Here is a 25,380-nt window from a genome sequence, read left to right as displayed (position 1 = left end):
GTAACACATAAAGTGGGCAAAGTGTAGGACTGTATTATTATATCTCTATTGTAATACCTAAGGGAGAATGTTTTCATTTAGCTTATGAAATTAAGAATTGGCGGACTAGTTTAAAAAGCTCGAAGTGTTTGGAGAAGCAATTTTTCATTTTGCTCTGAAGCAGATGTACAAGTGTAAGTCAGTGCTCTTGTACTAGCTTCAATCTGTGTGTGGCCTTCTCTTGAGGAAGTAAACGTTCAGCTGACCTCGAGACTTCTGGTTGTACTTATATTGAAAGTATTTTCACAGTTTTGCATTGATGCCATCTGAGCTTAAGAAATGTGAACAGGTGTGTGTATCTCTGCTTCTGAGGCAAAAGTCTTACTACCGTATAATTATAGAGGGTAAATTTTCGTGAGATTCGTTTCACTGAATGGGAAATGGTGATTTTCGCGAGTATAAATTCGTTAGTATGCATTACGGTAAGCATACCTACGTTTTCGTGGGGGAAAATTTCGTGTAGGCCATGAAGCTTCCCACGAAAATAACGAATATTTTAACTCACCGTTTATGATCACCCGCTATACCATATGCATAGTATACTGTATGACAACATTGTTTTCAATTGATAAATAAGTTACAAAAATTGGCTCACCGCAGCAGGGAAAGCCGCCCAAATACACCTTGCATTGTTTTGATAGTGTCTGTGAGGGACAAAGGAACCATGCAGTGACATGAATATGAGACTACGTACCGAGGCTAGTAAATATTGGCCCGTTCAGCCGCGTCCAATCAGAGCGCCTGGAGCCGCCACTTGCCTTGAGGCAGAAATAATCATGACTTATTATACTGAATATACTTATAGCGAATCTAGTGATTATTCTGACAAACATTGTAACACGGTTACTTTAATTTTGTTGTTGATTTCCACCTGTTGACAAAGTGCGTGCATAACGAAAGCAAATCCTGGATACAGGTAGCAAAATGCATTGCTTACATAATATTAAAGCCACTATTAATAATAACTTTTCTTAATTTCGACCTGTGTATGGACTAATTATACAGGCGATACAGATGATTCTAAGCTACTTTCTTGATTTCGACCAGTTGTTCAAACTGGACACAAACAAGTTACGTAACTTTTACTGTAAAATACATGGTCTTGCACATGCGCATCGAGGCATATAAAATAATTGTAAAAAATACAACACCGCCGTATCTAACAACACATGTAAAAAGAGAGCAGTCTGGCCAGTACCGCCTAGCTAGGGGGTAAGTCTTGAAGGTACTACTTTTTAGGGTAGCATAAGGTATTTGACAACCTACTAAAAACGAATATACAGTTCGTCCTTTAAAATTAAAATATCAATGTTCTTGCTGGTTGTCGTTGTTTTGTGGTTGCTGTGGTGGTCGTATGTCTGTACAATAAAAAAAAATCAACAATAATTGGGGCAAGAAAAGTTACACTTACCCCATAGCTCTAGCTAGATCTAGCTGTCTGATGACTTTTTCTCTGATGACTTTTTCGTTGACTCAACTATTCTGCTGATCTGATATTCTCGAGGATATTCTAACACTTTTAGCTCGGCTATATAATTATACGTACTATACGTACGTACTGGAATCAGGATCTTTGAATTAATGCTAAAGTTGACGTCACTAAACCTGAGAACCTGAGAGATTGTACAGAGATACTGGGAGAGATACTGGGAGAGACTGGGAATCTCAGACTGCGCTGTGAGAGGTCTTAATTTCCTTAATTTAATATTTATTATTATTATTTTTATTTTATTTTTTTATTTTTTTTTGAAGTGACCGTGTTGTGCTGAGAGATTGTGAGAGGCCGTGAGAGGTGTACTGAGTCAAATTATTATTATTATTATTATTATTATATTTTTTTTTAGGGGCCACTCAAAAGAGTGGAACCCCTAGATCTGAACAGAACTGAATTGAACTGATCCTGGCCAGGCACCATGGTACTTTGTAATAGAACCGGGCGTTGTCTTAACTGTGCCTGTGTAAAGGCTGGCAATAATTATTTCAACTGACCAGCTTTCCAGAAAATTCTCTAAAGTTATGATGGAAGGCAAAGTGAGGGCGGCTCTCAGACTGATAGCTGAAAATCAAACATCCAAACCACTATGTCTAGACAGCGCAGCAGACCCAAACAATGCCACTGAAAGTGTCCTCAACAGCTTGCTAAAGAAATATCCACCAAAGCAACCTTACAAGATGGATACGATTGTAAACTCTAACCCACCAGTCACAGATCCCCACCCTATTATTTTCGAAAGAATTGATGGACAATTGATACGCAGCACGGTCCTTAAGATGGATGGAGCTGCCGGACCATCAGGCCTTGACGTAGCTGCTTGGAAACGGCTTTGTACCTCATTCAAAGCAGTTTCCTCTGAGTTATGTGACACCCTAGCAGCAGTTGCAAGACGACTAAGCACCAGTTTTGTGGATCCCAAGGGGCTATCAGCTTTTGTTGCCTGCAGACTCATAGCTTTAGACAAATGCCCAGGAGTTCGCCCCATAGGCATTGGAGAGACCGCTAGGAGAATTATCGGGAAAGCTATTGCATCAACCCTCAAAGAAGACATCCAAGATGCAGCAGGTCCCCTTCAGGTATGCGCAGGTCATATATCGGGATGTGAAGTAGCTGTTCATGCCATGCGTGAAGTCTGATTCTCAACCGACAGAAGCAGTTATCCTAGTGGATGCCTCAAACGCTTTCAATTCACTTAACCGTGAGGCTGCTCTACGCAACATTCAACAGTTATGCCCTTCTCTTTCAAGAATTATCATCAACACCTACAGAAATGAGTCAGAACTATTCATTGAAGGGAACACACTCCATTCCCAGGAAGGCACCACCCAAGGGGATCCACTAGCCATGGCCTGTACGCAATCGCCATAACCCCACTCATCTATCGACTAGAAAATGCAGGAATCAAGCAAGCCTGGTATGCTGATGATGCTACGGCTGGTGGGTCACTTCAAGATCTCAGAGAATGGTGCATGGGACCGCTTAGCGCAATTGGGCCCAGACTACGGATACTACCCTAATGCCGAAAAGACCTGGCTTATCGTGAAAGAAGATTACCTAGAAGAGGCCAAAGCGAAATTTAATGGTTCAAGAGTGTCAATCACAGCAGAGGGTAAAAGACATCTTGGAGCAGCTGTTGGCATTTTATATCCGGATATGTCCAACGCAAAGTGACCGAAGCCATCAGGGTGGACTTCAGAGAACTGTGCATACCATGTGTCATAGAACTCAGTGGTAAGGAGAACTTGGGCTCAAGAATGAATTTTACAACGAGGAAACGGAAAATCGTTTTAACAGTACTTTAAATTAACGTCTTCCGCATGTGAGGCCGATGGTTGGCATGTCTTCATCAGCTATGTAGACACTTCATTCAATTTAACCATCTGCATATCCTGCCTCCCTTTTAGTACACACATGCAATATTGGCAGGTGCTAGTTCTGCACCTGTAGCATCTCGACATCTTTGCAGCTAAACAACCACACGCTTAGGCTGGTGCAAATTTCTTGTTAGTGCACATAGGCCCTGGGACGCAGTTTGTACAGATCCTGCCTCCCCCCCTTCTGCTTTTGAGGGCAGCATAAGAATTTGGAATTTTGACACAAACTACTAAAAATGAATATACAAGTGATTTAGTTCGTCCTTTTAAAATTAATCAATCCATGTTCTTGCTGGTTGTCGTTGTTCTGTGGTTACTGTGGTGGTTGTATGTCTGTACAATAAAAAAAAATCAACAATAATTGTCAACATACAACTATTGAACCAATAGTTAATCTTTAGCTCAACCCTTACTAGACACTGTAATTGTAATTTATATGGTGTCACTAGATCCTGCAGTTCACCCTCCCCTCCGACACCGCCGTATCTAACACATGTAATAAAAAAAAGCGGTCTGGCCAGTATCGTTCATGAGATAATTATGGATTTTTAAAGATAAATGTGACAGGGCCAATGAAAACGGACCTTCACGCGGTAAATATTAAATTGAGCAATAGGCCAAAAAAGGACCAATGCGAAAACATAGGCAAACCTGTTTTTTTTCACAGATGCGAAGTTCCACCTTTCTTAGAGCTGCCTGCAAAGTTTTAGCTGTCTAGGATTCTTTAAACAGTTCAAGCGAGCGAGATAAAGAGAGCCACTAACTTGCATCTTTCCGTAGCCAGATTACTAATTTCGTAAGGGGAAATACCCTCTCCGGGGAAGGGTATTCCCCATGCGCAACAATAAAAAAATTAATTACGCAGCATCAGGAATGCAGCTGCGGTTAGTTTTCTTGTTGAAAAGATATTCTGCAAGTGCACAATGTCTAGAGCGCAGCGTGCAGCAGCAGCACTAAATGACGACATTAAAGGGTTGTTCAGTGAAGAGGACAGGTCAGCTCTTGAAGAAGTTGCCCTGGACTACTTCACTGGGCACTCAAGAGCACAGGCATCAGACTCAGAGGATTCTGCATCAGACTCAGAGGATTCTAGTGAAGATGACAGCTTCTCTATCTCAAGAGGTAGGGCAAAATCAACAAGCAACATTAGTACAGTAATAACAATAATAACAGTAATAACAATAACAGCAACATTAAAATTTGTGGTTTTGTTTTTGTAGATGGCAGTCATGGCTGGACGTTGCCGTCATCCCCTCATTACGACCCACTTCCAAGTCTTGACCCAATGTCGCCGTGTTGTAGTGACCGTCTTGACCCAATGTCTCCGTTACCCTTCCATAGTGACCCACAGACTGACTGTAAGCGCATTATAATTTGTAATTCTTAAACACTTATTAAACTTATCAGGTGACAGTGAATCCGACTCAGAGCCCCCCACCACAGAACAACAGATTCGAGAAGCACTCCAACGGCTCCCTCCTCCGTCCTCCCATCAGTCAAGGTTTTCTGGGGCTAAATCTGTAGAACAAGAGGAGCAGAGCGAGTCCGCGTTATTAGCAAAAGTCTTCAAAGAGTGTACCTGTACCTGCGCGTCAATTCTTGGTAAAAATCAATTGACTGATTCCAAGAGAGAATGTTTAGAGCTATCGAAGGACAAACTCGACTTGGTCATTCTGGCGCAGCTCCATTCGTCAATGAAGGTCAACAAAATCTGCGGACCCAGCCACAAACACAAGAAGTCTCAGCGGAAGCGGAGCAGTGTGTTGTACAAACACAAGGGACAACCAGTGTGTGCCCCTGTCTTTCGATTCCTACACGGAATAGGTTAGGAAGTAACTATTTAATTTATCACTGGTTTCTCAGGAGCAAGTAAATTTCCTACTTGACCATGACTGTATGATTATACTAACTGTGTACTGTACTGTACCTTTCATACATAGGAAAGACGAAACTGAAAAATCTGAAGTCCTCCTATCGCAAGTATGGACTTGCTGCTAGAGTGCACGGCAACAAGCGACGGCTCCCCCAAACAACTCTGTCCCAGGACGACAATGAGAGTATAGTTGTAAGTTTGAACAATAACAAATACAATACTTTTATGTAGGCAGGCACAATAAATAATTATAAATGTTACGCAGACATACCTTACCAACTACTCTGAGGTCCACGGGATGCTTCTGCCTGGTAGAGTCCCTGGCTACTGTCGCACGGATATCAAGCTACTTCCTTCTAGTGTGACCAAACGGAACATCTGGAAAGACAACAGAGATGCAATGATTAAGTGCGATCAAAGAGCCGCATCTTACCGTACCTTTTGCAGAAGGTGGCTGGAGTTACTACCATCACTGGTAATCATGAAGCCTCTCACCGACTTATGTTGGACATGCCAACAACGTGGTGAAGCCATCAAGAGTGCTTCATCATCACTAGAGGAGAAGAATGCGGCACTCCAGGCGTATCAGGACCATCTCACCACCGTGACGATAGAGAGGTCGTACTACACGGCTGTTCGCAAGGAGTGCAAGGATTCAATCACGCAGCACTACACAGTGAATAACGAATTCTCTCCTCCTCCTCTTCACTCCAGAGCAGAACCAAACTCGGCACCCATCAAGGCTCACTATTCTTTTGATTATGCTCAGCAGGTGAGAGCCATGTACTGTACGTGTGTTTTACAGTCACGTACAGTACGTGCCTGCAAAATCAATTTTTAGGAGTTCGTACATGTACAGTAGTACGTGTGTACATCACTAATTTTACAGTCACATACAGTACGTGCCTGCAAAATCAATTTTTAGGACTTCCTACATGTACAGTAGTACGTGTGTACATCACTAATTTTACAGTCACGTACAGTACGTGCCTGCAAAATCAAATTTTAGGACTTCGTACATGTACAGTAGTACGTGTGTACATCACTAATTTTACAGTCACGTACAGTACGTGCCTGCAAAATCAAATTTTAGGACTTCCTACATGTACAGTAGTACGTGTGTACATCACTAATTTTACAGTCACGTACAGTACGTGCCTGCAAAATCAAATTTTAGGTACATGTACATTACTCACATGACATCTCTCTTTCAGGTTCATTATCCGTGTGATCCACTATACAGCCTGGCCCAGTGTTCTTTCTCACTCCAAGAAAGTGTGCAGTCTTTGGTATTCACTGCGAGGCCTTCCCACGCCAAGTCAATTTCCTTTGTGATGAGGCAGGTGACTGTGGGAAGGGCTCCAACACGGTGATCAGTCAGCTGCACTACTTCTTGGAGAACCACGGGCTGGGTACGGCAATAACAAAATTTCTGTGAACAACTTTGCATAGAATATTTTACTATACAGGTGAGACTGATGTGTACCTCCACGCAGACAACTGCACGGGCCAGAATAAAAACAACTATATGGTCTGGTACCTGCTGTGGAGGGTCATCACAGGAAGGCACACTAACATCACTCTGTCCTTCCTGGTAGTGGGTCACACCAAGTTCGCTCCTGACTGGTGCTTCGGACTCTTTAAGCGTCTCTTCAAGAGGACCAGGATTGGTAGCCTAAGGTCAATTGCTGAAGTTGTCCAGAAGTCAGCTATTTGTAATGAGGCACAGCTGGTCAGTGATGAGCATGGGAATGTGATTGTCCCAACACTGGACTGGATCACCTTCTTCGCCCCTATAAGTTCAAGAAAATGACCGGCATCAAGAAGGGACATCATTTCCGCTTTTCATCTTCTCATAAAGGTGAAGTCTTGTGATTTAAGTAGAAGAGGGGCTGGGAGTAAAAACATACATAAAATAAATTATAAGTATTTACCTTCCAGGTGTTATGTACACTAAAGAGAGGGCGGACGTCATCACAGAGATTCGCCACGAACTTCTGAAGGAGGGATCCACGTTTGACGACTGCGAGCTCCCAGATAAGATAACTCCAGCAGGCCTGGAAAAATCACTTTGTAACTTATGTTTACTGAAGTAATACCAAGGGCGTATACAGTGATTTTGATTCTTGCTATTCTTCGCAACCTTTCTGCTGTGTGTCATGAGACTAGATTCAGACATGCATCTTAATTATGTATGGCTAGTAGAAGGCAGGATCTGTACATTGTAACGTGTTAGTGTAGATATTGGCAAACATTGAAGCGCTGTTGAGAACTCAAACTCATGGATTTTTATCGAGATTACATAACTTATGATGTGCTGCGCTATAGACGTGACAGTTTATGTTTATTTATATGTTATACTTACGCTGACACTTCCTGTCGCCTGTCGCCTGTCGCCTGCATGTAACACTGGAGGCAGTACAGTTTCGTGTTTGGTTGGCGGCGCTTTGAGTGAGCACCGCAACAACCATCTTTTTGTGAAGATCTGCACAAAACGAATATACCACGTAAATGAATGTTTGCATTATATAATTTAGACACGTATCATCGAATGTCGCTAATAGTCGCACTCTCCAGCTCGTTTACTCATATCCAATGTCTGCACGTAACGATAATAGACGTGTACGTATAAGTGCCATAGTTAACAAGAGCAGACTTATGGGTTCCACATTTTCTTCGTTGTGTGTCACAATAATTATGTTTAATAAAACCCTTTCCGGTTCAAATGTTTTTGCCACATGGAGTTGAACTTCGCTCAGTTGAGAACTTGGATCATAGAATATCTGAATAATTATGATGAACAGTAAAAAGGAATGTCAGTGACAATTTGTACTGTCACTAACTTATACACGCACTACATCATCCATTCATTCTTCTGTTCACTCTGGCTCTGAGAAATAACTTGCAAATAATTGAAACCTTGCGAATCAGAGAACTGAGAGATAACATTTTTCTTTATCCAAATGCCTTATTCTTGTTTCAATAGACAAGGAAGGTGCGACAACAGCACGTTGTAAACAGCTTGGGAAGTTATCACCCATTTTCAACCGTAGCTGCTGCTTGAAGTCCTGAATAGGATTACTGAGGATTGCATAAATGAATCAACCCGAACTCACGTCATCTTTGATTATTTCATCGACTAGTCGTTTCTTGATTAGAGGATATCGACGACACTTCTGGGATCGAGACTGTCTGGATAATACATAATTGATTCTTATACTTTAATTTCCACGTACCTGTGGACAAGTGTGCACGGTCAGCACATCATAACTTCCGTCAGTGAAAACATATTTTTTTTATTTGTTGCTTTTTTGCCAGATTTTTGACTCGCACTGGTGGGTGAAAAACATTCCTGATATCCCTATTGTGGTACCAATAGGGAGGCCTCCTATGTACATTTGTATTATTTTTAAATGCAGCTATAACTATCATTATGGATAGACTAACCTTATTGGTGCAATTGCCACGGGCTCCAGGAAGGCAATTGTTGCATGGCCTACCTCCCCGGGCACATACACAGTTGAGGCATGTGCCAGTTATGCATCTGCAAAACTTTGTTAATTGGAAACCATCTAGAAGCTAGCTGATAGAGGATAGATCTAGAGGCCGGTGCTGTCTTCAGATTGTGTCGTTGTTGTTGGCAGTTATACACAACTCATTTGGTAGGCACACATCCGCTGCAGCTCCCAGTCGTGCACCTGCAGCAGTTTACTGATGCCATGCCGGAGAGAGCACTAGAGAAGATGAGGCCCTTTTTATAATGATTAACTAATAATAATACTACACGTGAAGTTGTTACTCTGATTTCAATCTATGAACAAAGTGCATACATGCCAGCACATCACACAACTATATTAAAACTTACTCTTTTTTCTTTAATTATAATGCTTTTAGCCTCAATAGCCTTCTCTGCTGCTGCTTTTGTTTGAAAGTAACGAATCCAAACTAATTAAAATAGTTTTGGCTTCAATAGCCTTCTCAGCCGTGGCTTTGCTTTTTAGGGTGGCAAAGGCGAACCCCTGGGCTGGGATGAGCACAATCTATAATATATAATGCATATAATATTATGCTCTGTTTCTATATAACATACTACTCTTTTCTGGAGTTTCACCTGTGACAAAGTGTGTGCCAGGAACATGCACATTAATTTACATCATTTTTAAATCATTTTTCCCCTGTATACGTCATTGTCAGCTGACACTTTTGCGAATGTGGCGAATGTGGTGCCAACTATTATAAAACTTACTCTTTTTTCTTTGATTACAACAGCTTTGGCCGCTATAGCCTTCTCAGCTTCTGCAGCTGTTTTTAGGGTAGCAAACTCGAACCCATGGGATGGGATGATATATGAATATAATATTATTATGCTAGCTCTGTTTCTATATATAACATACTACTCTTTTCTGGAGTTTCACCTGTGACAAAGTGTGTGCCAGCACAAAACAGGAACATGCACATTAAACTTACATCATTTTTTAAATCTATACCCTAGCTTATAATGACTCACGCTAGTGGGGCCAAAGCACTGATGTCATTTTTTTGATTGTCCCTGCAGCCCAAATGCACTTTTTTGTGAGTAAAGGAACCACACTCAGTCGAGTCAATGCATGTGGACAAAGTATGTGCGTGGTGCCAGCACATCATATAACATGCATTCACACAACTATTTCTCTTTTTTCTTTTATTATAATACTTTTGGCTTCTATAGCTATTATAGCCTTCTCAGCTTCTGCTGCTGTTTTTAGGGTAGCAAACCCGAACCCAGGCGATGGGATTATAACTTACATGGATTGTTTCACAGCATTGGAGGGCCACCTTCACAGTGTTAATGGTGCATCCAAGGGGCAAGCCGCCCAAAAACACTTCTTCTCGGTTGCGAGAGTAATTATAATAGTATAAAAAAATTATTTCTACACCATCGTCTTTTGAAAATGTTCATGGCTTTCCCTACCAAATGGAGGGACCACATAAAATGCTTGTGTTCGTGTTCGTGTTCATGCAGATAGTGGTTGATACTTCAGTAATGTATATACATAATTCAATAACTTAGAGTGATTTGGCTTGGTATATCATAGTATACTGTTACTTCTGGATTACCACCTGTGGACAAAGTGTGCATGTGGTGCCATTATAAACATTCACACAACTATTACTCTTTTCCCTTTAATTATAATACTTTTCGCTTCAATAGCCTTTGCTGCTTTATTCACAAACGCAACAAAGGCAAACCCCTGGGCTGGATGATCACTTCACACACACCCACTGCTGCAGGACCCAGTTTTGCATCTGCAGCAACTAGCAGATCTAGATGCCATGCATGGATATGGCCGGTGCTGAGGGATGAGCTTGGATAGAGACTAGCCTTGTTGGTGCACATGGATCCCGTTCCAGGGAGGCAATTGCTACAGGTTCCACCTCCCAAGGCACACACACACCTGTGACCTAACGAGAAATTCTATATACACAACCATGCAGTGAAAATGTACCAAGGCAGAGCACAAAGCATATACCGTTCTCATGACGTCCGCTTTAGTCCATCTAGAGCATATGATTTCTACAAGCCGATATTTGTTAGACTGCAATTATAACATCATTTTTACAACCTTTTTTAATTTATAATTATAACGCTAGAGCATTTTGGCTTGGAAAATCGATTCATAATACGCATCAAATCTGTGGCAAGCCTCATGAAAACATGCGGTCTTTATTGCCATTTTGGCCGCTTTTTTACTAAAAAAAAAGTTGCAAAGGCGAACCGGAACCCTCTTCCTTCCTTTCTATACCAGAGAGGACAACATTAACAGTGACGACTGCAGGTGCTGTCGGAGGTGTTCCTGGAGCTGTGCCAGTTGTCTGTGAGGGAGTGGGGGGTCAGAGAACAGAGAACACCAGTTAGTGCATTCATGCCTGTGAATGATGAGCACATAATTATACCCACTGGCATAACTTTGTTATTATTAGACATCTTCAGGGCCTCCGCCACAGAGTCCCTCGACGTATGTGGGGGGAGACCAGAGACAAACACTCTTCTCTCTTTATTTTTCTGTGCACCCATGAGGTAGACCTCCCAAAAAACTTCTTCTCGGTGCATGCCTGAGAATGATGAGCACATAGTACATAGTATACCCACTGGCATAACTTTGTGAATAGCTGCAAGAGACCAGAGAGGTTTTCTTATAATAGACATCTTCATGTAGGGCCTCCCTCCGTTTGATGCTATTTTGGCCACCGTACTTGTACTGCTTTTTAGCATTGTTGTCCTAAAATTTAAAACACTACCTTAATTATTTATCATTAATTTGGAGATCACCGAGGTATAATTATACTGTACAAAACCTCTGGATCCTCATTGTGGCTTCACAACTGCAGGTACCATTGTTTTGTCCTCGCACAGAAATACAATTAACCAACACAAGTACATACAGTCACTACTCTTTTTTTTTTTATTTCCACGTGTGGACAAAGTGCATGCATGGTGCCAGCACATCACATAACAGGAACATGCACAATAACTTACATTTTTTCATTTGATTAAAACCAAATTTTGTTTGATATCATAGAGACTAACCTGCATGGTTAGTACAGCTGGTGCTGAAGCAATTTGTACACGGCCTGGGCACACACACAACTCTGACAGAATCCTTTCGTGCATCTGCAGCATGATGCCGACATGGTCATGGAACTGGGCACACACACAACTTTGGCAAGATCCTTTTGTGCATCTGCAGCAGCATGCCGACATGGTCAGGCTAGTCGGACCAGACCAGTGGAGCTGAGAGTCTCAATTCTTTGTTGTCGGTAGGGAGGCCTCGTAAATAGATTGTTTGGATGCTGCCATAACTATAACAACATGAATATATATATATATAAAGACTAACCTTGTTGGTGCACCTCGAGCTTGTTCCAGGGATACAATTGCTGCAAGGTCTGCCATGCATGGACACACACATCTATGGCATGCTCCTGTGCTACGTCTACAGCATTTAATAGCTATTTATAGATACCATGCGAGCTGAGATGATGCAGTGACATGCACATTAACTTACATTTTTTCCTTTAACTGAAACAAATTTTTTCTTCACTGCCTCATTGGCCGATTCTTAGTGGCAAAGGCGAACCCTGGAGACAGCACAAGCATTTTGAGTGATTTGGCTTTGCATCATGATAAAAGTACTGTTACTTCTTGAGTTTCAACATGTGGATGAAATGTATGCATGTGGTGCCAGCACATCACATAACAGGAACATGCATGCATGCACATTAACTTCCTTTTTTTCCGTTAATTGCAACGAAAATTTTTTTTATTGCCTCTTGAGTGGGTGTTCCCCCCTGGGCACACATACACCCGCTACATATTCCTATTTTGCATCTGCAGCACGACATGCTGATGCGAGGTGTATAGTTGCAGTTTTGATGTGAGGCAGTTGAAGATAGTCTAGTCGAGTCCACTCGGTTTTAGTTGCTCTATATAGTTGAGTCAATGATATATATGCAGCTCATAATTATTAGCCTATAATTATAGTATACATGCACACGATTCCCAAAATTAATGGAGCCTCGGCTGTCAATTCAACCCTACATCATGGCCCTCACGGTTTCCGGGGGGGGAGACTGTGGCTATAGGTTCGCTGCTGGATTAGCTGTGGCTGGGGTGGAGACTGTGGCTGGGTTGGTCGAGGAAGCGACTGAGAGTGGTCCAGTCATCTCCTTGTTGCCTTCTGCAGAGGCGTTCGCATATGCTCGGGGGTTAAGTGGTACAGTGTCCTCCCGAGCATTGCCCTTTGCGGTGTGTTTTTCTTAATAGCCATCTCGGGCCTCAAAGTTTCATCACTAGGAGGGTGTGGGAAATTAAAGCGACAGGTTTGGTTTCTCTTGCAATATGAGGAATGCCCTTTCATTGCATAAAGTGGCAACGGGGAATTAGTGATAGTTGTAGTCCTCCGTTCCTCTTCTCCTCTTGACATTTTTGCCTTTAATAATAATTTTTTTTTGTACAGCTTTGTCAGTGGATATCGATCACCAGTCGTTTTAACATCTATTTAATTTAATAAATACTTACATGGAACAAAGATGTCTTTGCCATGTTGGAATTCTGATCTTGATATCCAGAAATAACACATCAAGTACATTGAAATAATTATTACATGCCATCAGCGTTAGCATTGCCGATATTGTACATTCATAATTAAGCTATTTTAAACTGCTTCCTAGGCAGACATAGTGGCGTGGCAGAATACCTCGACCAGCCATCAGTAACAATGAGCAATAGATTCGGTGAAGAACAAAGAAAGATAAATTGGATCAGCAGTTGAGAATGGAAACTTGGATCAGTATAATTATTATAGTATACCAATTATAGTGTGAATGTCAGCACCCTCAAGTATCAACCACTATCTGCCACATAGCGGGTGATTGTCTTCTTGTAAAAGGTTCTGTAATATATAATTATATTGCATACAACATGCATGCATTTTGAGTGATTTAGCTTGGCATCATAATAATTATATAGTATTATAGACAACATGCACAGACGAACATTAATATCAGTTACTTTTTTTATTTTCTGAATTGCAACATTTTTCCATTAATGGCAACAAAACTTCTTTTTATTGCCTCTTGGGCCGATTTTTGAGCTTTAAAAGTAGCGAAGGCGAAACCTGCGGAGGGCCTGGCTGATATCCCCTTCGGTTGAACCTACATGTAGGCCAGCTATAGGTGCACCTTCTTTGATTGAATCTGTGAGGGAGTATAGAGGAACTAGTGACATGAACTCTATATAGTTGAGTCAATGATATAATATTCAGCTCATAATTATTAGCCTATAATTATAGTACACACGATTCCCAAAATTAATGGAGCCTCGGCTGTCAATTCCTTCAGCCCTATATATATAATTATATTGACCTGACCACAAAACGCTTGCAACACACATTGCATGGCTAACAAACATCTAACATAATACGGAACACTACATGCATGCATTCTATACATGGCCCTCACTGTTTCTGGGGGGGACACCTGTGTTGGGTGAGTGCATTGTACAGAGGTTCATAGACAAGTTATCTTGTTTGGTGCCCTTACTCGGCATTAAACTATTAATTGTTTTGACACTCTATCTCTCTATAGCTGACCCCTCCCCACAACCCCCTGGCAGACTTGTCTGGTGGACCTCGGATACCAAGTAAGGATCTATAGTTTATTGTGGCATATAAGCTTATACTATAATGCAGTTAGTTCTATTATTCCCATCAACTTGTCCTTATAATTATGCTATATAACATGCATGCAGTGCTGGGCCCATGCACTAGCTCATGAGTTGTCATAATTATATATACTGGATTTTTATATAAATTATACTGGATTTTCTTGTTTTCTGGTGCATTTGCAAAAATAATTAAGTCTGCCATCTCCATCCCAGCTCTCAGCATCTGCCACATCGATTTCCCCCCAAATCTCACCTCCTCAACGTCGTCTATAGCTCTGCTGCAACACACCAGGCCCATGGCATCTAAATGCAGCTGCAAGTACACGACTGGGTCGTGCAACAGCTGTGTGTGTGTGTGCCCAGGAAGGTAGAACCGGCAGCAACTGCATCAGAGCTACAGGTGCACAAATAAGGTTAGTCTCTATCCATGTTGTTATACCGTATAGCGGGTAATTTTCGTGGGGTAAATATTCATTATTTTCGTGGGCAGGCTGACCTCCACGAAATTTTCACGTAGGCGTGGCTTACCGGAATGCAGTGCAGGCAACGAGACTAAACGAAATATTTACTCACCGTTTTTGGAGTTGAACGAATTTTTTACCCCACGAAACTTACCCGCTATACGGTAGTTAATTCACTCGGTGTTGTGTGTGTGTGTGCAGTGCTTGTCGAGTGCTCGAGTTTTTTAGTACGTCTATCAACCTACATAGTGCAGGTTGATAAGTCATCTCTATAGCCTAGAAATATGGGGGCTCCGTTAGTTAGTATTTGTGAAGATATATAGGTCGACAGTTATGATGCATTAAAGTTGTGTATAACTGCCAACAACAACACTACCACTCTAACCCAGAAATCTATAGAGAGAACTAATCAATTTAGATCTATATGCGCATTCACAATTGTATCCATGCCGATTGTAATTCATGCACAAGCACACTTCTTGTAAATACATTTAAGTCTGTGTCACTGATTCCTCCCTTACAGACGACATCCATTTATTTAGGAGGCCTGCAGAGCTAACTGTCTTCAGATTGATGGATTTCAGATAGAGTTGACACCTTTGATTCCAACCCCACCAGGTGCAGCCTCTTCGTCAGCCACCCCAGAAACCGTGAGGCCATGTATAGAATGCATGTAGTATTCCGTATTATGTCAAATACTTGATAGCCAATGTGCATTGTGCATATCAGATCAATAGGGCCGAAGGAATTGACAGCCGAGGCTCCGTTAATTTGGTGAATTGTGTGTATATATGCATATTACTACTGTATAACTGGTTCCTTCACCCCCTCACAGACGGCGTCCAGAGAAAATTATTTGGGAGGCCTCCCTGCGCGTACCACCAAAGGGGATATCAGGGAGCCCTCCATTGTTTTGGCAGCACCAGCGTTAGTCATTATTAAGGGTGGTGGTTCGACAACTTAACTTATGCTATACTTCTCTCTTGTACAGAGTCTGGTCTTACCAGGAGGGAGAAAAGGAAGGGGGCACACTTCCGCTCATAATCGCTATAAAAGAGCGGGCAGTGCTGGTGCTGAACAATCAGCAACTAAAACAGAGTGGACTCGACTATCTTCAACTGCCTCACCTCACATCAGAAAACTGATCTATACACCTCACATCAGCATGGTATGCTGCAGATGTAAAAAAGGACTATGTAGCGGGTGTGTGTGTGCCCAGGGGGGCAATTCAAACCCTGTACAAATTGTTGCAGCACAAGATGCTCAAACCAGGTTAGTCTCCCTCCATGTTATTATAGTTAATACTCAGTGTTGTGTGTGGTGTGCATGCAGTGCTGGTCCCACTAGGGTTGTCATAAATCAAAATTATACACTTATTCTCTGGTGCATGGTCTATAGTGGTCTATAAAATTACTCATGGTCTATTATTTTTTCTCGTGTGCATTGGCTTCGTTTCGTAAATGTTTGCCTCCTGAGAATACTGCTCAGATTAACCGAATAGCCGCGGTTATGATTTCATACGTAGTACCGCCCACCGCGGAACCAAAATCTAATTAATTTTAAATTACTTTCATTATCAGCTCTTAGCAAAGAAAGATGCGTAGCTAAGAAGCAGTAGTAGTTTTCTGCAGGCAACTTTGTTGCAAACTAGTCTAGAATAGCTACTCTGCCAGGATCTCTAAGTTTTGAACGGAGGAGTATACCAGCCAAGGCCCCAGCGAAGGATCATTTCACAAGTAAGCTCTGTGTGTGTATAGCGATCATCATTTTCCTAGTTCAGCCTTTAGAAGCCTTTTGAGCTGATTTAATATGCTTGTCCACCTACCTAGATAGCCTCTGAGTGTGTGAAATATACTGGAAGAGTAGCTTTGTGAGTTTAGAGCCTGTTTTTAGAGTGTAGTCGACAACGTTTGATATTCAAATTATTTTCTCTTTTTCAGCATTTGCCTCTAGCAAAGAAAGATGCATAACTTGGAAACAGTGACAGTTTTCTTTATTCAACTTCTTACTAAAGTAGTCTACAGTAGTTACTGTGTCAGGATCTCCTGGTTTCCAACGAAACAGTCAACCAGCCAAGGGCCAGAGCAAGGGATCACTTCAGAGGTAAGCTTTGTGTGCGTATATAGCAAGCATTATGTAGCTAGTATAAGCCTTCATAAGCCTCTGAGCTGATTTAATATGCTTATGCACTTGCCTAGATAGCTTATGAGTGTGTAAAGTATACTGGTGTAGAAGCTGAGTTAGTTTAGAGCCTGTTTTTAGAGTGTAGTGTACAGTGTCAGTTGATATTCAATTTATTTGTTTCAGTGTGGCAAAGAAAGATGCACCCCTTAGTAACAGTAACAGTTCTCTTCAAGCTACCTTGTAGTTCTATCTGAACAGTCGAAGAGTCAACCAGCCAAGGACAGAGCGAGAGATTACTTTAGAGGTAAGCTTTGTGTGCGTATGTTTTTAGCTGATAATACTATACGCTTACCTACGTAGCTTGTAAAGTATACTTGCTCCAGCAGTGTGTTGAAGCCCGAGTTTAAAATACAGAAGCCTATATATGTACGCTCAGGAGTGTTGCAATGTAAAGGTGTTATGCTTAGCTATCTGTTGGTCTCATCCACAATGTATTCTGTTAATAGCTGCATGTGTATTCACTATTGGTGCCCGCGTGTGTGTGTGTGTGTGTGTGTGCGTGCGTGTGTGCCCCCTGTGTGTGCCTGTGGCATGATACTTTATGTTGCTAACAATTTACATTATCAGTGCTGCCAAAAGTTAATTCTTATGCCTAGGCTTGTGTGAAGTTTCTGCTTGCTTCCAAGGTTACAATTCAATTAGGCTACTAATCAATTAGGCTCACTACTATTAGGCTCACTGTTAATGACTTGTACAGAGGTTGATTGCATAATAATGTTCTGACCTTTTCAGGGGAAAGCAAAGGCTGTTGGGCTTATGAGTGTACTGTTTACTTGTGTAAGGACATTTTCTTCCCAACATAATAGGCTTGTTGGTTGTGTTATGCTCCCCAGCTAGGATTAGGTCATAATTTGTCATTAGTTGGCTTGTGTGATTAGTTGGCTTGTGTGTTTGCCTGTGATATGCATTGTAATTCTTCTGTGCCCAAAGTTGAATCTTTTTATGAACTCCCAGTTTGTTGTAGGATCACAATTGCTTTATATGTGCCTATGAGTTCCATTGCATGTAAGTTTGCTTGTGGGAGCCTATACATAATTATGTCTAAGGTTGCATGATTCATAATTATTTGGCACCCTTGTATGAGATGTACTGTACTTCGTGTATGGCCATTCTCAATAGACTTTTTTAGGTTTGTTGGCTTGTGAGTTAGTGCTGTGTTACATGTACATTCCTAATTTTTAGTCTGCTGTCTATTATAGCAATTCAATTATAATTATGTGGCTGAATGTTATTATTCAATTTAGTGTGTGTATTGATTGCATGATAATCTTTTGATCTTTTAGGCACCACCCCAAACAAAGGTACATTTAAAATTCAATTTCTTTATGGCTGGCTTGTTGGCTGGTGTTTGTCTCTGAGGAGGTTATGTTCTACTGTGTGTAAGAACAATTGATTCTAGAGGTGGTCTGCTTGGTTGGTAATACTCCTTCTTCCTCATGCAGGTCTGTGAAACTATCATCACTGCTATCTGCCATGGAACCACCACCATCGTATGGGTCTGAGAAGGTCTACTCACTGTGACTACTATCCAGGATACCTAGGAGTACCTCATCCCCTGTGTACAGAGGCCTCTTAGTCATTGTTGTACCATAGAATTAATTGTAATTGTATTTATTATAATGTATGTTCACTTTTGAGATTGATATTGAAATACAAATTTCACATGAAAATTTCAGCAAATTTTTGATTGCTAACCTATGGTGATCGGACTCAGTACGGCTTCTGTTGACCTTCGAGAGAAGCCTTGCAAAGCTGTGGAGCTCTGGAAGGTTGTAGCTCACCACAAATTAATTAAGAGTAGAGTAATGTGCGGTTGACGCTTCAAAGCGTCAACCGCGGCTACCAGCTATTCACGTACAGTTGAGCCTCGGTTATCCGAATCCCGGTTATCCGAATCCTCGATTATCCGAATGCTAGAGCATAGTGCAATCTGAGCATGCGGAGTAGGAAATTGCCCACGTGGCTGGCAAAAAGAAGCCAGCTGGCATGTTTTGATTATCCGAATATTTCACTTACCCGAATGGGCCCGGGGACAAAGGTGTTCGGATAACCGAGGCTCAACTGTATTGACGCTTCAAAGCGTCAACCGCGGCTATTCGGTTAAATAATAACAAGTGTACAGGATTAAGCTACCACTATACTACTTCATGTATGCAGACCTATATCATTCTGTATGATTATACTGAGCTGCGTAAGGCTATATAGGTGAAGCCCTGTTTAGTATATAATTATAGCAGCTGTTTTTATGCACTCGCATCTGAACCAGTTATAACTAGGTGTTTGTAAGTACAATAGTACGGAAGCATGTACTTGATTTAGTTTATGTGATTCCTCCAATTCCCTCACAGGCTAGTTCTTCCACCCAGTGTGCCGCACTACTCCCGAACCCACCAGCCCTAGCTAGGGGCCTGACCCTACGGTTGAAGCGTTGCGTGAGTGTCCCGAACAATTATGCCTTAATGACAACATGTAGCCAACAACGACACTATGAGTGTCAGTGCTGGTCCATCCATTATACCTAACTCACCAGCCCCACCTCCAACCGTATAAAACGATTATTTAGCGTGCCATTCGTTACACAGGATTTAGCATTTAACTGAGTTCATGTCATTGACCCCTGCACTCCCTCCACAGGTACCCGCTAGTCAGCTAGTGCCCCCTCCACCTAAGAGGAAACGTTCAGTGAGTGACCATGTGCGCGCATACATGTATTATATGCATGGTTATGCTCGAATTCCTGAATTATATATAGTACAAGATTGCCTATTTGTATAAATTCAAGCCGCGCAAACGATTTGTTTTATGTTGTATCGACATGCATGTGTGCGTGTTCTATATCTATATCTGTATCAGTGGTGTATGAAGCAATTTCACAATAGGGGGGGGGGGGGGGGGCTCGAGTTTTTTAAATGGAAAAAGTACGCCTATATATATCAATAGGTCGACAAGATGCATTGGAGTTGTGTATAACTCTTCAGTCACTGTCTCACATGAACAAAGCCAACAACGACACTATACTAGTCTAACACAGGAATCTATAGAGAGCTAACCACTATATATATATACGCATTCACAATGATATCCATGCTCGAGGAATCGTATATATATATATATATAATATTATGCATGTTACTATTTTGGAGGATAATATTTAATAATGAGCTGAATATACATGTATAACCGGTTCCTCCACCCCCTCACGGACGGCATCCAGAGAAATTTACTTGGGAGGCCTCCCTCCCCGCACCACAAGGGGGACATAAGAATTGCCCTCCATTGTTTTGGAGGAACCAGCGTGAATCATTTTTAAGTGCATGGTGGTTCGACAAATTAACATGTGCTTTACTTCTCTGTTGTGCAGTCGGTGGACATCCCATGGGCGAAGGGAAGGGAGGGGTTAGTACCATCCACTCACAATAATTATTGTATAAGTAAACCATTATACTTTCTGTATCGGGTTTGCCTTCATTACATTTTTTAATGAACTCTCAGCAAAATGGCCTTAGGAAAAAAATATATAATTATTGATCAAAGGACAAAGTGTAAGTTTTTAATTTGTTCCTGTTTTTCGAGTGTGATGTGCTGGCACCATGCATGCACTTTGTCTGCAGGTTGAAATCAAAAAAAAAAGAGTAGTGAATGTATGTACTTGTGTTGGTTAATTGTATTTCTAATTAGAGTCTTTGTGTGTACGTATGTGTGTGAATTGATTTTAGCCAAATCACTCAAATGCTGTCTACATTGTGTTGCATGCACTGTATACTGAGCACAATATAATAGAACCTCTCACAAGAAGGTGCATGATCACCATGATGGCAAGTAGATCCCCTCCAACCAGCTGGTTCAATTGTGAACACCCACTCACTGACATTAGACCACATTTGCCAGTAGCTACCTTTGACCCAATAGCCAACAACGATCCTAATAACGCAAAAAGAGTGATTCTAACCAATTGCTAAATCTATATAATATTTTATACACATCCATTATTATATCCACGATTGCATGCACAAGCACACTTCTTGTAATACACTTGTGTCATGCACTGTCATCCACTCCTTTACAGACGCCTTTGTTCTCTACCCCACCTCCTGAGCAGCCACAAACATCCCTGCAGGTTCATCTGGTCCATCAGCAGAAACCGTGAGGGCCATGTATATATTAATGTGAATGCATGTAGTGTTCCGTATTATGTTAGTTACATTCAAATGTTTGTTAGTCATGCAATGTGTGTTGCAAATGTTTTGTGGTCAGGTCAATAGGATCGAAGGAATTGACAACCGAGGCTCCATTAATTTGGGGAATTGTGCATATAATTATACATTAACTATAACACAATAATTATGAGCTGAGTATACTTATATCTCAACTTGAGTTATGTAACTGGTTCCTATCACTCCCTCACAGATCCCAAAAAATGCATTTGGGCGGCCTTTATCCAGGCGTGACTATATAGGAGAGGTTAAGGAGGCCCTCCTAATCCTCCCTTGTTTCGGGGAAAGCGTGAGTCATTATTAAGGGTATAGTAGTAGTTCAGTCGATTAACTTGTGCTATACTTCTCCGTTGCATATACATGTATATATAGATTGTGATTAACCCGGCACAGGCCCTAACGAGCAATTAAAGCCGCGGCTGAGGTTCCTCCACCCCCTCGCAGGCAGTGCCCTTAATTACTTAGGAGGCCTCCCTTTTTTAAAACACTCCGGTATTATACTATGTAACCATAGAGTTTGTTGTGTCTTTCCTCTATACCCTGTACGTACGTAGTCCTAGCTTGCTCTGTCTCTGAACTTTAGTGTCAGTACATACGCACACTGGCACTGTATGCTAGGAGGTACGCACACTGGCACTGCATAAGAGATAGGTATACCTTCAGAGTTTGCGTTGACTTTGTGTACATGCATGCATGTATATATTTTGTATGTATCTACTCGTAGATTAGAAGAACCCCAAGACAAACACAAAGACAGCTGGTTTCACGCCCGAGGAGAGACAGGACTTCACAGAGCTACTGGAGGAGAGTTTCGTGGACACCTTCCGTCACCTGTATCCCGACCTCGCTGGAGCGTACACTTACCAGTTCAACGCCAGAGCCAAGAACACTGGCTGGTGAGTGCTTCTGCATTACTCTAGAAAGAGTGTAATTTCAGTGTGTGTGTGAGCAAAGCTGTATAGCTACAGCGGAACCATTTTATAACACAAAACATTATTTTGGGTTTGTCCATTATAATTACCGTATATCTTCTAATTTATAGGACACTTCTAATTACCCCGGACTCTCTTTGGGCAATTTTCGTTGTTTTAATACAACGGACACTCCAGTGCTTTAATATTACATTTGTTCTAAATATCCGGACAATACTTTGAAAAGTTGAGTTACATTCACAGACGGCAAGTAAGACTTAAGGGTGCCCGCACATAGTAACAAATTGACATAATTTAACCACAAAAATGCAACGTTTAGATCCTGAGACTTGCACACGCAGTATTTAATTTCAATGCGTGCGCTAGTATAGTAGTAACCACAAGTAACAACATAGTGGTTTTGTGAGAATGTCTTCAATTAAATTAACTACAAGCTGCAAAAGAAAATCAGGTAGCTACACAAACTAATAAATCAATAACAAAATAACACAATCCAATAAATACAGAGCCAGATTTGTAGCAAAGGAGTGCCTTCAGTAGTAGATGGGAGAAACGTAAGTGTGCCAATAGACCCCAGTCTCAGTACAATCAGCACGAGTGTCCAAGTTCCTCAACTAGCATTAGTCACACAGCAGGTTGGATTGTCTTTTAATGTTAATACACACTGTCTTCATTTGTGTCGAGTGGAGACGTTTCTCTTCAGTGCTTTAGACGTGTACTATCCACGATTCGAGCTGTTCATGGCACTATCCAGTGTTGTCCTTTCTCCTCAATGGCCACCTGCATGTTGATACGTCCGGTTGAGTGGCTGGTTGGGTCTTCCACCATGTTCCAGCACACAATGGCATCGCATCCTTCAGAAGCTGGAGATCCTTGCCACCAAGTTAGCAGAATGGTCCTGTGGTCAGGTACGAAAAAAATATTGTGAACAGGGGTGATGACAAAAATAAGTTGGTTCCTATGGATGGATTCTACCTGACCCGGTGCCACTACATAATTATTCACTGTACATGCACATGTATTGTCCAGATGAAGGGGACAGTCACCTTTCTGGCAAAAAACTTGGGATGGAGGACCTATACTTACAAACACGCTAGGAACTCGTCTGGAAGGTTGGCAATCTGTGTTATTATTTATTTTATGTATCACACTCACAGAAGCTCATTTCCAGATGTCCTGGCGATGGAGGCAGTTACGACACACCATTCACTGATCAGCTGCCTCCCCAACCTCCCTATTCGGTCTGCTAATAAGCAGATGGAGCTGTGTGGACCTCACAAAAGCGGAGGTTCCACCAATCTGATGCCCGGGGAAGCCAAGCATTACTGCAGCCCAGACAAAGAGACTGGTCCAACTTGGCCTGGAGCACAGCACTCTGGTGACACTGAGGTCCAAGAGTGGTATTACACACAGGCTTTCATGGAAGCTCTGAAGGGGAAGGAGTGAAAAGCAAGGCCCTGTGTATCAAGCTAGCAAAGCTAGTTCATAGTTTACCTTCAAAGTCCATCAAAACAGCAGCCAACCCTGGCAGAAGTCTATGAGCCAGCCAATTGTCAGCGCTGTCTGTAGCCCCAGCGTTGCCTATCTCTTCTCTTCAGGCTACTAACAAATGGCTCTTGATCTTCAACGCTAATTCTGCACTCTACGCACGCAATTGGGGCGTGGTCTACAGGCTTACGTCTTAATTTATACTCTAGCGTACGCGTACGCTAGAGCCAGGTATAAAAAGTGTTCGATCTGACTATCTACGTACAGGACTTGGTCTATATTTAGCATGCTGCTATAATTAGGTAAGGTGAACAAAGTTACGGGCTGACTTTGTCCATATACGGTCTAGATTTTTCTCTAGAGGGTGTGTCATGACAAAAAATTCTCATAAATAGATAACAAAGGGATTTTACAACAAAAGCTCTTCGTAATGTTGAAGAGCTGTGTGTAGTGCACCTGCAAACAAACAATCAAGTCCATAGCTCTACTGGTTTCCTAAGCGGAACTTCTTTTAGCTATATGATGAAAATCAAGTGTAAAATCTGTTGTCATCATCCTTTCCTCTCCATTTTTGGAATGCACACTAGTAGAGTGTTGCTTCATAATCCTGTGAAGGATCCATGTCTCCCCTGCAGGTAGTTTCATAGTTAGCTTTCCCTAGCTAGCAACGTGTGTGTGGGCGTACGTGGGCGTAGGTGTTCCAGCACCCTTAAGAGTGCTGCAGTTAGATAGCTAGTTTTTAGATAGCTAGTGCAACTATTCAATCGCACAGTGTTCTATTAAACTTAGCTATCTCGCATGCAGCTGCTTGCTTGTTCTAATTATTCCGGACACTTCACATGCTCTATAAAAATCTGTTCCAATTATACCCGGACAATTTCCAAATAACTATTTTTTGCTGTCCGATAAATAAGGTATGTAGGAGGTGGGCTTTTTATATCGTAGATGGTTAAGAGTGGCCATTAAGTACATTACTGTTTAATATGATCACATTTCTTTTTCTTCAGGAGACTGGATTATTTTGTGGTGTCTGAGCGGCTCCTCCCTCATGTAACTGATGTGGTGATTCGTAAGGAGGTGTTTGGGAGCGACCGTTGCCCATTGGTGATTGGATTGACAGACCACACCCACAAGAGAAGGACGAACCCTGAATTGATTGGCTATCACTAGCTGTATTTAGCTATTATACGTCTATCTAACATAGAATGCAAACAAATAACAGTTAATGTGAGCACTTTTACTTAATATGTTCTGGTGATGACTACGTTTTTCATCTTTCTCCCTCTATTTTCTGTCTGGTTGCCATGGTGTTGCAAAATGTCCACTCGTGAGTCGTGAAGGGATAATATAATTAGGCTAGGTCAAGTATAATTATAACAATTAATTACCCATAATTAATTAGCTTCTGGTGAATAATCAGCTAGGAGACTTAGAATGGGCGGCTAATTTATGAGACACAGACCATCAGATTCACTGCCCACTTTATACAAACCACTTCCGGTGACCCAAAGTAGCGCTTGGGTTATTCATGGGGCTCCGGAGCTGGTGGTTGGGTGTCGGGAAACTGGCATCTGCCATCAGAGCGCTACTTGATCCGGAGTTCTGTAACTCTCAG

The 25,380-nt window shown here is 41.8% G+C and overlaps 2 protein-coding genes, 4 long non-coding RNA genes and 1 pseudogene across 8 annotated transcripts in view; 5 read left to right on the top strand and 2 right to left on the bottom strand.

Moving 5' to 3' along the window:
* The window catches only part of LOC135350196 (uncharacterized), a gene marked incomplete in the record, with an annotated part of 231,127 nt that overhangs the window by 91,693 nt on the left and 114,054 nt on the right, over positions 1 to 25,380 (top strand).
* LOC135352174 (uncharacterized) overlaps positions 1 to 25,380 on the top strand; it is a 62,337-nt gene that overhangs the window by 17,209 nt on the left and 19,748 nt on the right. The gene's annotated exons all lie outside the window — the stretch shown is intronic.
* LOC135331034 (uncharacterized) lies at positions 4,694 to 7,355 on the top strand (annotated as a pseudogene).
* Positions 8,207 to 8,621, bottom strand: LOC135334001 (uncharacterized). Its single transcript, XR_010394161.1, has 3 exons — positions 8,518 to 8,621; positions 8,398 to 8,469; positions 8,207 to 8,349 (listed from the first exon to the last, which is right to left on the bottom strand). It is a non-coding gene; the product is annotated as an uncharacterized LOC135334001 (long non-coding RNA).
* Positions 14,681 to 25,089, top strand: LOC135333590 (uncharacterized). 2 transcript variants are annotated; one of them, XR_010393988.1, is made up of 11 exons: positions 14,681 to 14,899; positions 15,471 to 15,597; positions 15,783 to 16,219; positions 19,480 to 19,563; positions 19,766 to 19,813; positions 20,346 to 20,426; positions 20,493 to 20,527; positions 21,198 to 21,274; positions 21,539 to 21,634; positions 22,070 to 22,241; positions 24,773 to 25,089. It is a non-coding gene; the product is annotated as an uncharacterized LOC135333590 (long non-coding RNA). The 2 variants fall into 2 exon arrangements; XR_010393990.1 differs by lacking the exons at positions 20,346 to 20,426; positions 20,493 to 20,527.
* On the top strand, positions 16,440 to 18,818 carry LOC135332907 (uncharacterized). 2 transcript variants are annotated; one of them, XR_010393683.1, is made up of 4 exons: positions 16,440 to 16,817; positions 16,888 to 17,050; positions 17,255 to 17,375; positions 18,574 to 18,818. It is a non-coding gene; the product is annotated as an uncharacterized LOC135332907 (long non-coding RNA). The 2 variants fall into 2 exon arrangements; XR_010393682.1 differs by having other exon boundaries at positions 16,444 to 16,683.
* On the bottom strand, positions 22,672 to 23,977 carry LOC135332893 (uncharacterized). Its single transcript, XR_010393674.1, has 3 exons — positions 23,772 to 23,977; positions 23,433 to 23,705; positions 22,672 to 23,175 (listed from the first exon to the last, which is right to left on the bottom strand). It is a non-coding gene; the product is annotated as an uncharacterized LOC135332893 (long non-coding RNA).

The sequence above is a fragment of the Halichondria panicea genome, chromosome 1, assembly GCF_963675165.1.
Source record: "Halichondria panicea chromosome 1, odHalPani1.1, whole genome shotgun sequence".
NCBI lineage: Eukaryota > Metazoa > Porifera > Demospongiae > Suberitida > Halichondriidae > Halichondria > Halichondria panicea.
Note: the sequence above shows the minus strand (reverse complement) of the source record. Positions and strands in the feature narration are given on the sequence as shown.